The sequence below is a fragment of the Panthera uncia genome, chromosome C2 (genome assembly GCF_023721935.1).
Source record: "Panthera uncia isolate 11264 chromosome C2, Puncia_PCG_1.0, whole genome shotgun sequence".
Classification (NCBI taxonomy): domain Eukaryota; kingdom Metazoa; phylum Chordata; class Mammalia; order Carnivora; family Felidae; genus Panthera; species Panthera uncia.
Window position 1 is genome coordinate 79,741,171 of NC_064810.1, and position 17,812 is coordinate 79,758,982.

Sequence of the window (17,812 nt, forward strand, 5' to 3'; positions counted from 1 at the left end):
ACTACAAATAAAGGAAACTACAGGCCAGTATCCCTGATGAACATACAAACAAAAATACTCAAAAAAATATCAGCAAATCACATTCAACAATACATTAAAAAGATCATTCACCACAATCAAGTGGGATTTATCCCTGGGGTGCAAGTATGATTCAACATTCATAAATCATTCACTGTGATGATATACCACTAACAAAATGAAAGGTTAAAATCATATGATAATCTCAACGGATGCAGAAAAAGCATTTGACAACATTCAACATCTGTTTATGACAAAACCTCTCAACAAAGTGAGTATACAGGGAACATACCTCACCATAATAAAGGGCATATATAACAAGCCCACAGCTAACATCTACTCAATGGTGGAAAACTGAAAACTCTTTCTGTAAGATCAGGAACAAAACAAGGATGTCCATTCTCACCATTTTCATTCAAGATAGTACTGGAGGTCCTAGCCACAGCAATTAGGCAAGAAAAAGAAATAAAAGTCATCTAAATTGGCAAGGAAGAAGTAAAATTTCCTATTTGCAGATGACATAATTCTATATATAGAAAACCCTAAAGATCCCACCCAAAACTGTTAGAATAAGTGGATTCAGCAAAGTTGCAGAATATAAAATCAATATACAAAAATACATTTCACTTCTATCAGAAAGAGAATTTTAAAAATCTGAATTACAGCTGGATCAAAAAGAATAAAATATCCAGAAATAAATATAATGAATAGGTGAAAACTGAAAAAATACATATCTATATTTCAGCATACTGAAAGCTATAAGACACTGAAGAAAGAAATTGAAGACACAAATAAATGCAAAGATATTATCTGCTCATGGATTACAAGAACATTGTTAAAATGTACATAATATCCAAAGCAATTCCAATGGTACTTTTCACAAAAATAGAACAAACAATCCTAAAGTTTATAGGGGACAAAAAAGACCAAGAATAGCCATGGCAATCTTAAGAAAGAAGAACATAACTTGAATCATCACATTGCTGATTTCCAATTATATTACAACTCTGTAGTAATCAAAACAGTATGGTATTGGCATAAAAACAGACACATATATCAGTGGAACAGAAGAGACTCAGAAATAGATCTATACATATATGATCAATTAATTTATCACAAAGGCACCAAGAATATACAATGGGGAAAGGATAGTCTCCTCAGTAAAAGGTGTTGGAAAACCTGGACAGCCACATGCAAAACAGTGAAACTGAACCCTTATTTTACATCATATTCAAAAATCAACTAAAATGGATTAATTACACATAATACCTGAAAACACAAAACTAGAAGAAAACATGGGGGTAAACTCCTTAACAATGGTCTTGGTGATGATTTTTACAATTTGACACTAAAAGCAAATGCAACAAAGCAAAAAATAAACAAGTGGGACTATATCAAATTGAAAAGCTTCTGTAAAGATCAACAAAATGAAAGACAACCTACAGAATAGGAGAAACCATTTGCAAATCATATCTTTGATAAGGGGTCACTATCCAAAATATAGTTAAAAACTCATACAACTCAATAACAACTGCTGTACAACAAAAGATATGGAGACCATACAGAGAACAGACAAAAGTGATGAAAGCATGGTAAGGAAGGGAACTTCCCCCACCCCATCATGCTACGAACTGCAGAGGGGAGGGAGAGTATAGGGAGAACATGAGCAGATTCATCTGCCCTGGGGCATGGAAGAAAAGATGCAGTTTATTATTTATTATTTTATTTTATTTTGGAGAGAGAAAAAGTATGTGAGTGGGGAGAGGGGTGGAGGGAGAGAGAGCTAGAATCTCAAGCAGGCTCCGCACTGAGCGTAGAGCCCAACGTAGGGCTCGATACCACGACCCTGGGATTGTGACCTGAGCAGAAATTGAGTTGGTTGCTCAACTGGCTGACACCCCCTAGTTGCCCTTTTAAACTGCCGCTGTTCTGGGATGCCTGGGTGGCTCATTCTGTTTAATGTCTGACTCTTGATTTCAGCTCAGGTCATAATCCCAGTGTTGTGGGATCAAGCCCCATGTTTGACCCCGTGTTGAATGTTGAGCCTGCTTGCGATTCTCTCTCTCTCTCTCTCTCTCTCTCTCTCTCTCTCTCTCTCTCTCCCTCCCTCCCTCCTCTGCTCCTCTCCCCCATTCATGCTGTCTCCCTCAAATTAAAAAAAAAAAAAAAGGCAACTAGAATATAAAGGAAGCCCTAGAACCCTGTAAAACAGCAAGGAAGCTGCTGGAACTCTCTCCAGGTCAGAGGTGCTGGTGAATGCCACAGTTTAGGCTCCCCCTCCACCATGATAGCACAGATGGAGAACTGTGCAGGTGCCATAGCATGCCTGTTGCCTCAGTGAGCACTGGGCCTATAGTTCACACCAGCCCTGGATGCTCTGGGGCACAGAAGAAAAAAAAAAGCTGTGGGGGGAAAAAAAAACTGGAATATAAAAGATCCAGCTCTGGGGCGCCTGGGTGGCTCAGTCGGTTAAGCGTATGACTTCAGCTCAGGTCACAATCTCACGGTCCGTGAGTTCGAGCCCTGTGTCAGGCTCTGGGCTGATGGCTCAGAGCCTGGAGACTGCTTCCAATTCTGTGTCTCTCTCTCTCTCTGCCCCTCCCCAGTTCATGCTCTGTCTCTCTCTGTCTCAAAAATAAATAAACGTTAAAATAAATAAATAAATAAAAAATAAAAAATAAAAGATCCAGCCCTAGAACCCTGTGAAGTGATGGGAAAGCTGCTAGAACTCTCTCAGGGTCAGAAGGGATGGCTAATGCCACAGTTGTGTTCCTTTTCCACTTAGATAGTATGGACAGGAGCAGGGTCCAGATATCCCAGCCAGCGTCTCATCTCAGCGAGTCCTGGGTCCCTGGCCAAAACTGGCCCCAGCCATCCCACTGAGGCCACCCCAGCATACAGCGCACTGGGATACCTCCTGTTAGCTTTCACTACCGCCATCGTGACACAATGACACAGGCACAAATCACTTCAGAACACTCTAGGCCCATACAACTTTGACTTCAGATAGCTTGCTAGGGCACCCCTGGCACAGAGTGCTCTGAAAACCCTGGCTGATTCCTGCCTAGGCTCCAACCACCCCACCAGGGCACCCTTTGTGCAGAGAGTCCTGGGAAGCCCTCACTTGTATCTACTTCAGCTTCAGCTGTCCTCCCAGGGCATCCTCTGTATAGAGCACCCTGGAACCTCCTGGCCCATGTCCCACTTTGACTCTAGCCACCCCATCAGGGAACCCCCCCCACACACACACACACATGGAGAGCCTCAGGACACCCTGGCTTGCCCCCATTTTAGCTTTAGCTGTCCTGCCAGAGTAACCTTTGCATAGAGAGCCAAGGGACTGCACCAGCCCACACCTACTTCAGCCTTAGCTGTCCTGCTAGGGTGCCCTCTGTAGGGAGAACCTCAGGACCTCCTGACTTGCACCACTTCAGCTTCAGCTGTCCTGCCAAGGTACCCTCTGCACAGAGAGCCCTGGGACTGTCCCAGCCTATATCCACATCAGCTCTGGCCTTCCCACTAGGGCAGCCTCAGCATGGAGCACCCAAAGACTCCAGACAGCTAGAATCACCAGGCATACATAGTCTACAGAGGGGATGACCATACTTCAAATTTAGGAGAAAGAGCTATTCCTTCAAGTTTAGGAAAAGCAGCTATTCTGCCTAATTCATAGAAACAAACATAAGAAAATCAAGCAAAATGAGACACTTTCCTTCAAGTTAGGAAAAGCAGCTATTCTACCTAATTCATAGAAACAAACAGAAAGTCAAGCAAAATGATACAGAGGAATATGCTCCAAACAAAAGAGCAAGACAAAAACCTCAGAAAAAGAACTAAATAAAACAGAGAAAAGTAATATGTCTGAATAAAGAGTTTAAAGTAATAATCATAAAGATGCTCACTGAACTAGAGAGAAGAGTGGAAGAGCTCAGTGAGAACATCAACAAAGAGAGAGAAAACATAAAAAAGAACCTATCAGGGTTGAAGAATACAATAATTGAAATGAAAAACCCACTAGAAGGAATCAACAGTACATTAGCGATACAGAAGAATGGACCAGAGATCTGAAAGATAGGGTAATGGAAAGCATCCACATTGAACAATAAAAGGAAGAAATAACTTTAAACAATTATCTGTCGGACAACATCAAATGAACAAATATTTGCACTATAAGGGTCTCACAAGGAGGTGGGGGGAGCAGAAAACTTATTTAAAGAAATAATAGTTAACAAGTCCCTAACCTGAGGAAGGAAATAGTAATCCTTGTTCAGGAAGCAAAGAGAATTGCAAACAAGATAAACCCAAAGATGTTAACACCATAACACATAATGATTAAAATATCAAAGGTTAAGGATAAAGAGAATTTTAAAGATAGTAAAAGAGAAGAAGTTACATACAAGGGAAACCCCATAAGGCTATCAGCTAATTTTTCAGCAGAAACTTGATAGGCCAAAAGGGAATGGCATGATATATTCAAAGTACTGAAAGAAAAAAAAATCTACAACCAAAAATACTCTACTTGGCAAAGTCATCATTCAGAATTGAAGGATAGATAAAGAGTTTTCCAGACAAACAAATTTAAAGAAGCTCATCGCCACTAACAAGAAGCGTTCTTTCAGTGGAAAAGAAAAGGCCATAATTAGAAATAAAGAAGTTGTGAACAAAAAGATGTAAAATATGACAACATATAAGTAAGACATGGTGGACAGGGGAGTAAAAAAGCAGTTCTTTCAGAATGTGTTAAAACTTAAGTGACCACCAACATAATATAGACTGCTATATACTTAAAATGTTATATATGGATCTCATGGCAACCACAAGCCCAAAACCTACAACAGATACACACAAGATAAGGAGAAAGAAAAGCAAGCATAATACTACAGAAAGCCATCAATTACAAGGAAAGAGAGCAAGAAGGAACAAAGAACTATAAAAACAACCAGAAAGTAACAAAATGGCAATAAGTACATTCCTATCAATAATTACTTTAAATATAAATGGTCTAAATGCTCTAATCAAAAGACATGGGGGTGGTGGAATGGATTAAAAAAACAATAATCTATATGCTTCCTACAAGAGACTCATTTCAGAGGTCATAGCTGTGAGCCCTCCTCTGCTTGTGCTACCCCCACCACTATTGCTGGGAGGTCTGAGTGCCTGAGCTGCAAACCATGGCCTACTGCTGGCAGGAAGGGAAGGATCTAATTATATTTGTGACCAAAGAAGACCATGAAACTCCAGCAAAGCAGAGCTGGTGGCTGATGACCCCAATGATCCGTATGAAGAGCATGGATTGATCCTGCCAAATGAAGACATTAATTGGAACTGCCCATGTCTTTGGGGAATGGCCAGTGGCCCCTATGAGGAACAGTTCAAGTCAGCCTTTTCCTGCTTCTACCATAGCACAGAGGATGTCAAGGGGTCAGACTGTGTAGACCAGTTCTGGGTCATGCAGGAATGTATGCAGAAATACCCGACCTCTATTCCCAAGAGGATGAGGAGGAGGTGGAGGAGGAAGAAGAAAAGTCAGCAGAACGTTTAGAAGAGACAGCTCCCACTGAGGCCACTGCAACCAAAGAAGAGGAGGGGTCAAACTAATAAAAGGACATAAGGCACTGGGCTCCAGTCCTTCTGCCTAGGAGTGATATGAACCTTTTGCAAAATGCCTTTTGGTCATTCTCTGAGAAACTGTCCTTCTCTCTGTTGTTCTGTGCATTATAATGTACAAAATAACTTATTTTGATGATCTTGATGGTCTTGGTCTTTTGACATATACACTGGAAAAACATGTATGTGTGTCTCACATAAACCTATCAGCAAATGTAGCTGTCACTTTTGAATTCTTTTCTCAGATTATCCTGAATTTTGTCACTTTGAAATAATGTGCTATGATCAGCACATTATCTGGGAGTATCTTGTGAGTGAGCTGATATATTCTTACTGATTATATTAGATTTCATACCCCTTTAGGAAGTGAAATAGAAACAAGAACATCTTTCTTTAAAAATGCTGGAGTGGGGCCATTCCTAATACAAGAGGCCAAATGATCAGATACTTCTTTCTCGAAAACCATCCTGACCTTGAATATATGAGGGAATACTATATTTCATTTCTGATGCCTTTTGGTTTCCATTTTTACCTCGACTCCCAGTGTTTTCTGTGTTTGGAAACTGGAGCTTTGGACCCTCTGATTCACAATCCCTTCCTAGGTGAAAAGAAAGGCTATTTTTGTCTTCGTTGTTATTCCAAAAGCCCTAGTTTGGGGACTGTGTTCACAATGGCTCTGTGTCAGCCTGCTGGGAAACAATGTTCTTGAGAGGTGGGGACCTAATTGTTACCAAAATAACAGCCAAGAGAAGAAACAATGTGAATTAAGTAGTCAATTAAAAGGAAAACATGAAAAAAAAAAAAAAAAGAAAAGAGAGAGAGATACTCACTTCAGATGTGAAGACACATATAGACCGAAAGTGAAGAATAAAAAAAGATACTCCATGTAAATGGAAGCAAAAAAGAGCCAGGTAGCAATACTTACATCTGACAAAATAGACTTTAAAACAAAGACTGTATCAAGAGACAAAGAATGTCATTACATAATAATGGGATCAATCCAACAAGAGAATACAATTGTAAATATCTATGCACCCAAAAGGGGAACACCTAAATACATAAAGCAAACATTAATAAACATAAAGGGAGAAACTGATGCTAATACAATAATAATAGGGAAGTTTAACATCCCACCTATATCAATGAATAGGTCATACAGGCAGAAAATGAAGAAACAGTATCTTTGAACAACACATTAGACCAGATGGACTTTATAGATATACACAGAACATTCCATCCAAAAACAACAGAATGCACATTCTTTTCGAGTGCACATAAAACATTCTCCAGGATAGATAACATTAGGCCACAAAACAAGTCTCAGTAAATTTAAGAAGACTGAAATTATATCATGAATCTTTCCCAACCACAACAATATGAAATTAGAAATCAATCATAGGAAAAAAAATTTAAAAACACAAACTTGTGATGGCTAACCAGCATGCTACTGAACAACTAATGGGTAAATGAAGAATCAGAAGGAAATTTTAAAAATTCATGGAGACAAATGAGAATGAGAATGAAAACACAGTGGTCCAAAATCTTTGAAACACTGTGAAAATTGTTCTAAGAGAGAAATTTATGGTGATAAAGGCCTACTCCAAGAGACAAGAAAAATCTCAGATAAACACTCCAACTTTACACCTAAAGGAACTAGAAAAAAAATCAACAAAATCCATGGTTAGTAGAAGGGGGGAATAAGATTAGAGCAGAAATAAATGAAATAGAGACTAACAAAATAGAAAAGATCAATGAAACCAAGAGCCAGTTCTTTGAAAAGGTAAACAAAATGAATAAACTTTTAGCCAGATTTATCAAGAAAAAAAAGAGGGAAGACCCAAATAAATAAAATCATAAATGAACAAGAAGACATAATAACCGACACTACAGAAATACAAAGGACTATAAGAGACCACTATGAAAAACAATATGCCAACAAATTGGGCAACCTAGTAAAAAATGGACAAATTCCTAGAAACATACAATTCTTCCAAAACTGAATCAAAAAGAAAGAGAAAATCTGAACAGACCAATTACTAGTAATGAAATGGAATCAGTAATAAAAACATTCCCAACAAACAAAAGTCCAGGACCAGATGGATTCACAGATGAATTCCAGCAAACATTTAAAGAAAAGCTAATATCTATTCTCCTCAAAGGATTCCAAAAAATAGATGAAAGAAAGCTCCCAAAATACATTCTATGAGGCTAGCATTACCCTGATACCGAAACCAAAGACATTACAATAAAAGGAAACTACAGGCCAATATCCCTATGAATATAGATATAAGAATCTTCAACAAAGTATTAGCAAATCACATTCAACAATACATGAAAAGGATAATTTACCATGATCAAGTAGGATTTATTTCAGAGATGCAAGGATGGTTCAATATTTACAGATCAATGAATATGATACAATGCATCAATAAAATGAAAAATAAAAATCATATGACCATCTCAATAGATGAAGAAAAAGCACTAGACACAATTCAACATCTGCATGATAAAAACTCTCAACAAAGTGGGTTTAGATGGAACATATCTCAACATAATAAAGACCACAACTAATATCATACTCAGTGGTGAAAAACTGAGAGTTTTTCTTCTAAGATCAGGAAGAAGGCAAAGGTGTTGACTTTCCCAACTTTTATTTAATATAGTACTAGAAGTCCTAGCCACAGCAATCAGACAAGAAACAAAATGCATCCAAATTGTAAAGAAAAAGTAAAACTGTCTCTATTTGCAAATGACATATGTTGAAAACCCTTAGACCATACACACACACACACACACACACACACACACACACAACCTATTAGAATAAATGAATTCAGTAAAGTTGCAGGATAAAAAATATCAAAATCAGTTGCATTTCTATACACTACTAATGAAGTAGCAGAAAGGAAAATTAAAAAAACAATCTCACTTAAAATTGTACTGAAAAGAATAAAATCTGTAGGAAAAACCTTAACTGAGGAGGTGAAAACTCTGAAAACTCTAAGATACTGATGAAAGAAACTGAAGACAACAATAAGAAATGGAAAGATATTCCATGCTCATGGACTGGAAGAATATTGTTAATAAGTTGGAGGTATCACATTCCCAGATGTCAAGATATACTACAAGGCTGTAGTAATCAAAACAGTACAGTGCTGACACAAAAAGAGAGACACAGATCAATAGAACAAAACAGCACAGAAATAAACCCATGCTTGTGTGATCAATTAACCTATGTCACAGGAGGCAAGAATGAAAAAGACAGTGCGGGAATGGGCAAAATGGGTGAAGGGGAGTGGGATATATAGGCTTCCAGTTATGGAATAAGTCATGGGGATAAAAGGTAAAACATAAGTAATATAGTCAATGATATTATAATAGTGTTGTATGGTGACAGATGAAAGCTACACTTGCGGTGAGTATAGCATAATGTATAGACTACTTGAATCAATATGCTGTATACCTGAAACTGATGTAACATTGTGTATCAACTATACTTCAATAAAAAAGTAAAAGTTCCAAAACTAAATAAAAAAACAGGCAGAGGACCAAATAAAATCACTAATGAAAGAAGAGAAATAAGGGTGTTTGGGTGACCCAGTCGGTTGGGTGTCCAGCTTTGGCACAGGTCATGATCTCACGGTTTGTAGGTTCAAGCCCCGTGTCAGGCTCTGTGCTGACAGCTAAAAGCCTGGATCCTGCTTCAGATTCTGTGACTCCTCTCTCTGCCCCTCCCCAGTTTGCGCTGTCTCTATCTCTCAAAAATAAATAAAAATGTTAAAAAAAAAGAGGAGAAATAACAACTAATAACACAGACAATTACAGCAGAATGTTATGAAAACCTATATGCAATTGGACAACTTAGAAGAAATGGATAAATTTCTGGAAACCTATAACTTACCAAAACTAAAGCAGGAAGAAATAGAACATTTGAACAGACTAATTATCAGCAATGAAACTGAATTAGTAATCAAAAAACTTCCCAACAGACAAAAGTCCAGGATAAAACAGCTACACAGATAAATTCTACAACATTTAAAGAAGAGTAAATACCTACTTTTCTCAAACTATTCCAAAACATAGAAGAAGAAGGAAAGCTTCTAAATTCATTGTATGAGGCCAGTATCACCCTGATACCAAAACCAGAGTAAAACTACAAAAAAAGAACTACAGGGCAAGATTTCTCATGAATATAGATGCAAAAATCCTCAACAAAATATCAGCAATATGAATCTAACAATATGTTAAAAAAATAATTTACCATGATCAAGTGGGACTTTATTCCTGGAGATGTAAGAGTGGTTCAACATTTGCAAAACAATCAAGGTAATACATCACATCAGTAAGAGAAAGGATAAAAGCCATATGATCACTTCAATAGATGCAGAAAAAGCATTCAACAAAGTACAACATTCATTCATGATAAAAACTCTCAACAAAGTAGGTTTAGAGGGAACATACTCAAGATAATAAAGTCGTTATGTGAAAAACACACAGCCAACATCATACTCAAAAACTGAGAGCTTATCCCCTAATGTTTGGAGCAAGAGAAAGATGTCCACTCTCACCACTTTTATTCAACACAGTACTGGAAGTCCTAGCCACAACAATTAGACAACACAAAGAAATAAAAAGGCATCCAGACTGGTAAGGAAGAAGTAAAATTCTCACTATTTGCAGATGACATAATACCATATATAGAAAATCCTAAATACTCTACCAAAAAACTATTGGAACTGATAAATGAATTCACTAAAGTCACAGGATACAAAATCTATATACAGAAATCTGTTGCATTCCTATATACTAATAATGAAGCAGCAGAAAGTGAAATTAAGAAAACAATCACAGGAGTGCTCAGTGGCTCAGTCAGTTGAGCCTCCGACTTTGGCTCAGGTCATGATCTCGTGGTTGACCAGTTTGAGCCCTGCATCGGGCTCTGTGCTGACAGCTCAGAGCCTGAAGCCAGCTTCGGATTCTGTGTCTCCCTCTCTCTCTGCCCCTCCCCAGCTCATGCTCTGTCTCTCTCTGTCTCAAAAATAAATAAACATTAAAAAAATTTTTTTAAAAAAGGAAAACAGTCACATTTACAATTGCACCCAAAACAATAAAATATCTAGGAATAAACTCAACCAAAGAGGTAAAAGACTCGTACCCTGAAAACTATAAAACATGGATGAAAGAAATTCAAGACAATACAAATAAATGCTCATGGGTTGAAAGAACAAATATTGTTAAAATGTCGATACTATCCTGGGCACCTGGCTAACTCAGTGGAGTATGCAAGCAACTCTTGATCTCAGAGTTTTAAGTTCAAGCCCCACATTGGCTGTAGAGATCACTTCAAAATACAGTCTTTAAAAATAAAATAAAATGTCTAGGGGCGCCTGGGTGGCTCAGTCGGTTGAGCGTCCGACTTCAGCTCAGGTCACGATCTCGCGGTCCGTGAGTTCGAGCCCCGCGTCGGGCTCTGGGCTGACAGCTCAGAGCCTGGAGCCTGCTTCGGATTCTGTGTCTCCCTCTCTCTCTGCCCCTCCCCCGTTCATGCTCTGTCTCTCTCTGTCTCAAAAATAAATAAAACGCTAAAAAAAAAAATTAAAAAAAAATAAAATAAAATGTCTATATTACCCAAAGCAATCTACAGATTTAATGCAATCCCTATAAAAATACCAACATCATTTTTCATAGAACCAGAACAATCCTAAAATTTGTATGGAACCACAAAGGACCTCAAATAGCCAAAGCAATCTTGAAAAAAAAAAACAAAACAAAAAAGGAGGTACCACAATTTCAGACTTCAAGTTATATTACAAAGCAGTACTTAAAACAGTATGGTACTGGCACAAAAATCCACACATAGATCAATGGAATAGGATAGAAAGCCCAGAAATAAACCCATAATTATATGGTCAATTAGTCTTCGACAAAGGAGAAATGAATATACCATGGGATAAAGACAGTCTCTTCAACAAATCATATTGAGAAAACTGGACAGCTACATGCAAAAGAATGAAACTGAACCACTTTCTTTCACAATACACAAAAATAACCCCAAAATAGATTAAAGACCTAAATGTGAGACCTGAAACCATAAAAACCCTTCAAGAGAGCACAAACAATAATTTCTTTGACATTGGCCGTAGCAACATTTTTTCTAAATATGTCTCCTGAGGCAAGGGAAATAAAAGCAAAAATAAACTATTGGGTCTACATCAAAATAAAGTTTCTGTACAATGAAGAAAACAAATGAGCAAAGGAAAAAAAACCAGAAAGACAAAGCAAGAAACAGACTCTTAACTGTAGAGAACAAACTGATAGTTACTAGATGGGAAATGGGTGGTGGGATGGCCAAAATATGTGGTAGGGATTAAAGAGTACACTTACTATGATGGGGAAAAATAAAAGAGGAACTGAATAGACATTTTTCCAAAGAAGACATTAAATGGCCAACAGGTACATGAAAAGGTGCTCAGTATCACTAATCATGAGGGAAATGTAAATCAAAACCACAATGAGACATATCACACCTGTTATAATGACTGTTATCAAAAAAACCCCAAGAAATAACAAGTGTTGACAAGGATACGGAGAAACGGTAACCCTTGAGTACTATCGGTGGGGCTGTAAATTGGTGCACGTATTATGGAAAACAGTATGGAGGCCCTTCAAAAAATTAAAAATAGAGCTACCATATGATCTAGCAATTCCACTACTGGGTTTTTATGTGAAGTAAAAGAAAACACTATCTCAAAATGTATCTACACCCCTATGCTCACTGCAGCATTATTTACAATAACCAAAATATGGAAGTAACCTATGTCCATTGATGGATACAAAAAACATGATATCTATATCTATATCTATATCTATGCGTGTGTATAAAAAAGAAGGAAATCTTGCTGTTTGCTATAACATGGATAGACATTAAGGGCATTATGCTAAGTGAAATGAGTCAGAGTAAGAAAATTACTGCATGATCTCACTCTTACGTGGAATTAAAAACAAAAAAAAAACCCACAAGCTCACAGATGCAAAGAATATTGGTGGTTGCCAGAGGCAGAGGGTGGAAGGTGGGCAAAAGGGTGAGTGATCAAAAGGTACAAAAAAAAAAATGTTTTACTGTCTCCATGTTTTCACTAAAAGTCAGCAGTTAAATGAAGCATTGTTTCATTTAACTCTGCATGCAATGTTTTCATGATTTTTCCCTTTATCATTTTTCAGCAGTTTGCCTACAGTGTTTGTAAGCATGGTTTCTTTTTATTTCCCCTGCCTGGATTTCACTGACTTTAATTGGTAAATTCTACCTCTTACCAAATACAGGAAAATTTTATCTATTATTTACTAAAGTTTTTTTTTTTTAACCTCACTCTGACTTTCCTTTGATAACACATATCCTGAATTTTTTATATTGTCCCACAAGTCTTGCAGGCTTTTTCTTTCTTTTTCCACCTTTTTTCTTTGTTATTCAGATTGCATTATTTCAAGTTCACTGGATCTTTCCTCTGCCATCCAAAACCTGCTGCTAAATTCAGCCAGTTAATTTTTCATTTCAGATATTGTATGCTTCAGTTTTAGAATTTCCACTTAGTACTTTTTTTTATAGTTTGGATGCATCTCCTTATGTTTTCCTTCATCAGGAGCACATTTTTTCTTTACTCCTTTGAACATGGTTATAACAACTTTTTGTTGTTGTTATAGTAACTTTTAAATCTTTATCTGCTAATTTCAGCATTTGAGTCCTCTCACCATTGGTCTCTGCTGATTATCTTTTCTTTTGAGAATGGGTCACATTTTCCTGTATCTGCAAATATATCTTGGATCTCGTAAATGCTATGTTGTAGAAATTCCAGATTTTGCTATACTTCTCCAAAGGATTTTTTAATCAACTAGCAGTTTTCTTGGACTTAAGCTGTAAACTCTACCTTTTGGAAGGCAGCTCAAATGTCAATTCAGTTCTTCTTAAACCCAAGTATCTCCAAGGCATATGTGGTTCAGGGGTCAACCAGAGATTTGGATAGCTTATACACAGAATTTAGGGGCTTCTCTCCATGACTCTCCCCTTTCTGAGATTCCACCTTCCCCTTTCCAGTACCTGGGATTTCCCTGAACTTTGTCCTGTGATGCTTTAGATCAGAAAGACAGAAAGAGTTCTGTTTTAGTCAGATCAGACAGAGCTGACTGTGGCTTGTCTTTAGTCAAAAAGCTCCAAAAGTGGGTAATTTTCTACGACATTCTTTCTCTGAGTATTTCCAGAATCTGCTTCCTTTTGATTACTCTCCAATATCCTCAGGTTTTGTGCTTTTGTATTTTGTCCAATTTATAGTAGTGTGTGGGAAGACTGAGTCTGCCAGAAGCCACTAAGCCAAAAAACCAATGGTGTACTCTTGTTTTGAATCATATGCTTAGGATATATTTTCAGGATGGGGCGCCTGGGTGGCTCAGTTGGTTAAGTGTCCAACTTTGGCTCAGGTCATGATCTCACACCTCATGGGTTTGAGCACTGCGTCAGGCTCTGTGCTGACAGCTCAGAGCCTGGAGCCTGCTTTGGATTCTGTGTCTCCTTCTCTGCCCTTCCTCCACTCATGGTCCTTCTCTCTCTCTCTCTCTCTCTCTCTCTCTCTCTCTCTCAAAAATAAAAAAAAAAATTAAAAAAATTTTTAAGTGATATATTTTCAGGAGTGGGATTTGCAAAAAAAAGGTATAAAATCTTATGTTTTATAATTTGCTTACTCATAGATATTTCTTATTAAATAATACTAAACATTTAGAGAAACTCTTAGATTTATTTTGTTTTGATTGAAATGTTTAAAAAAATGTGAATAGGGAACATAAATGTGGGACGAGTGATTAGACTTAAAGATTCACAGACTGAATCACAGTTCTCTAAAACTCACATAAGATGCCCACAGTGACTTGGTTTCAGGATCTTCCAACTCCAACCTCAAAGGCTACTGAACCTAGAACCTTATATCCTTTAGATTCATACACTTGCTGTGGCCTCATGAGCAGAATGTATTTCCATGACCTAAAAGAAAAGGGCTTCCTGATGAACTCTGGAAACCAGCTTATTCCTTCTCTTTTTCTTACTGTTCATCCTTACTCTGGGCCTGGCCCACAACAACTGGCTTTCCCTACCCTAGAACTTGAGAGATTTGAGGTTTGTGCTCCTTTTCTCTCGAATGCCATGCATTTCTATGTGAATTTTTCCCTCCTCACTGGAGACTAGCTCTCATACCAAGTAATGAAGCAGTCTGCATTAAATAAAAGGCCTTGCTATCCCTTTCCCAGATGGTAAGAACTTGTAGACCTTACATTTGTATGACCAAATTTGGACTTGTATTGCCATATCAAGAGATTCAGTTTTATTGCTTAATACGAACATCTTTATGATTCACATCTGCCATAATAATTCTATATAAAATATAACAATTCATAGCTAACTTAAAACTATAATCATTTATTTTTTACTAAGTATCTTCAAGGGCACCTGGGTGGCTCAGTCAGTTAAGCGTCCGATTTCAGCTCAGGCCATGATTTCATGGTTTGTCAGTTTGAGCCCTGCATCGGGTCTGCTGTCAGCACAGATCCCACTTTGAATCCTGTCTCCCTCTTTCTCTGCCTCTTCCTCGCTGTCTCTCTCAAAAATAAATATTTAAAAAAATATTAAAAAACAACTGTGTACCTTCAGACTAGCTGGGATTTAAGCTTTATGCTGCAGCCTGAGTCTATGTTTGCTCCATGTATTTCTCACTCCCTTTAGATCAGAGGTTGCTTGATTGTTCTCATGGCAAAAGGCAGGAGTACAAGAAATAAGGCTCAAATGTGCTAGTCCATTTGAAGCCTTCCTTTGCATTACTTCATCCTTAACCCCCTGGCCAAAGCAAGTCACTTGGTCAAGCCTCATACCAAAATACATAGAATCCATTCTATCCATCATGAGGCCACAACAAGGGTATGAATGTAAAACACTCTTACAGGGCAGTGAGTAATTGGGACTAATAATTCAATCTACCACACTTATGGTATCACAGTTGTATTTATTTTCCACATTTTAAAAATGTTTATTTTGAGATAGAGGGAGATTGAGAATCCTGAGCAGACTCCATGCAGTTGGCACAGAGCCCATGCTCACCAACTGTGAGATGACTACCTGAGCCAAGAGCAAAAGTCAGAAGCTTAATTGACTGAGCTACCCAGGCACCCCTTCCACGTGGTTTTTAATTTTTTTTTTAAGTTTATTTATTTTGAGAGAGAGAGGAGGGGAGTGGGGCAGAGAAAGAGGGAAAGAGAATCCCAAGAAGGCTCCACGCTGTCAGCGCTGAGCTGGATGCAAGGCTCGACCCCACAAACTGTGAGATCATGACCTGAGCCGAAATCAAGAGTTAGATGCTTAACCGACTGAGCCATCCAGGTGCCCCTCCATATGGTTTTTTAATTTAAGGAACATTCAGCAGATGTTAGAGCATGGACTTTATAGTCAGGTAGACTTGGGTTTGAATCTTTACTCCAGCATTTTGCTACCGATGAGAACTTGGGCAAATACCCTCACTTCTCTGAACCATGATTCTATTAATTTAAACCCTATAAATATTTTGGCATGTTTATTTTTTTCTATGCATATATTAATTTCCCCACAAATGTGTAATAATACAATATATTTAAAAATTTTTTAACTTTAAAATAGCATTTCCCCAGACAGTAAAAATGTTGGGAATGAACCATTTTTTCTTCTGCTCTGCTCCCCAATTCTTATCAGAGTTAAGGTCCTAGTGGTGAGGGTGGGGGTGTGTCTCAGGCTGTGCTCATGACAGAATTATATGGAAACCTCCATAAAAATATGGACTCTGAAGGCCCCCAGACTTGCAAAGACAGAACTCCTGGAACTGGGCTTCAGTTCCCCACTCCCACCTTTAGGATGGTCTGATTTTCATAGTCAGTGGAGGAAATTAAATTCCTAAAGGGACCCAAGCCACTCTTTTCCTTCCTGAAAATCCTGGATACTCTGAATGGTTATCCACATATTTTAAACTGCCTGCCAGGTTCATGGAAAAGCATAGTTTTTAACTGCCGCATAATTTTTATCATATGGATGTAAATTTATTTTCCTTTTGCTGGGCATTTGGGTTGCTTCCAATCTGTCCCTATCTCAAGTGAATTATGTTGCAATAAACATATTATACATAATTCTTTGACCATATTTCTGATTATTTCCAGTGGAAAGATTCCTAGAAGTGTGATCACTGAACCAAAGGGTATAAACATTTTGAAGGCTCTTGTTAAGCACTATTTTGCCAAACTGCTTGACAAAAAGGTTATACCAATTCACTCTTCACACTAGCATAATCTTTACATAGTGTTGTTAGTGCTTTAAGATGGAACTCTAAAGGGATTATTTTCACTTAGGGTGAGAATGTGAAACTGTCACAGAACAGAATCAAATGTGGCACATTTAAATATAAATTTCTTTTAACAACTGAAGTTGGAAGCAATAAAATCTGTGGATATAAAAATCTGAATGACAAATGGAAGAGAGGAGTAGGAAATAAACCAGAACCTCTGTCAATACACTTCTAAGAAAAAGAGGAAAAGAAACAAAACAACAAAATGAGGTCCAGCTAGAAAATAACTTCAGGACAACAGAGGGGGCTCAGAAACATGCTGAAGAGGAAAATGATGTAACGGGAAAACACCTTATGTTCTAATCAAATTACTGGTACACAGAGGTGACCAGAGGAATTCACACTGATGTGAGAAGAGGGAAAACACTGAAGATGAAGCCGGTAGTAGTATTCGGAGCGCAGCCTGCAGATTCCACATCATTAGGGCAATCCAAAGGTTCGCTGGGCTCTGCTCATGTCTAGATCAGGTGGGCCGGGGCCCCACTGTGCCCACCCAAGGTCCACAGCCCCACCAAGCCTTCTGCTGATTCACAAAGGTATATATTTTGGAGGGCCCCTCTCCTCCCAGCTCTGGTTCTTCTGAGACCATCTCTGTTCTCCAACATGTCCATATGGTTCCCTGCTCCTCTTTCAGCAAGCTGCCACTCTCACAGAACATTAGTGTGTTTAAGTTTATGAAGACATGGAGGGTTTGGGGGAAGGGTCACGCTGCCCATTATGCCACAAAGCACTTAAAATGACATTTCAGGCTGTCTGGTTCATAAACGTCCTTTTGATCATTCCCTACT

The 17,812-nt window shown here is 38.1% G+C and overlaps 1 pseudogene; it reads left to right on the plus strand.

Moving 5' to 3' along the window:
• The first annotated feature begins 5,189 nt into the window (after positions 1 to 5,189).
• Positions 5,190 to 5,732, plus strand: LOC125922114 (mitochondrial intermembrane space import and assembly protein 40-like; annotated as a pseudogene).
• Positions 5,733 to 17,812: the final 12,080 nt, after the last annotated feature.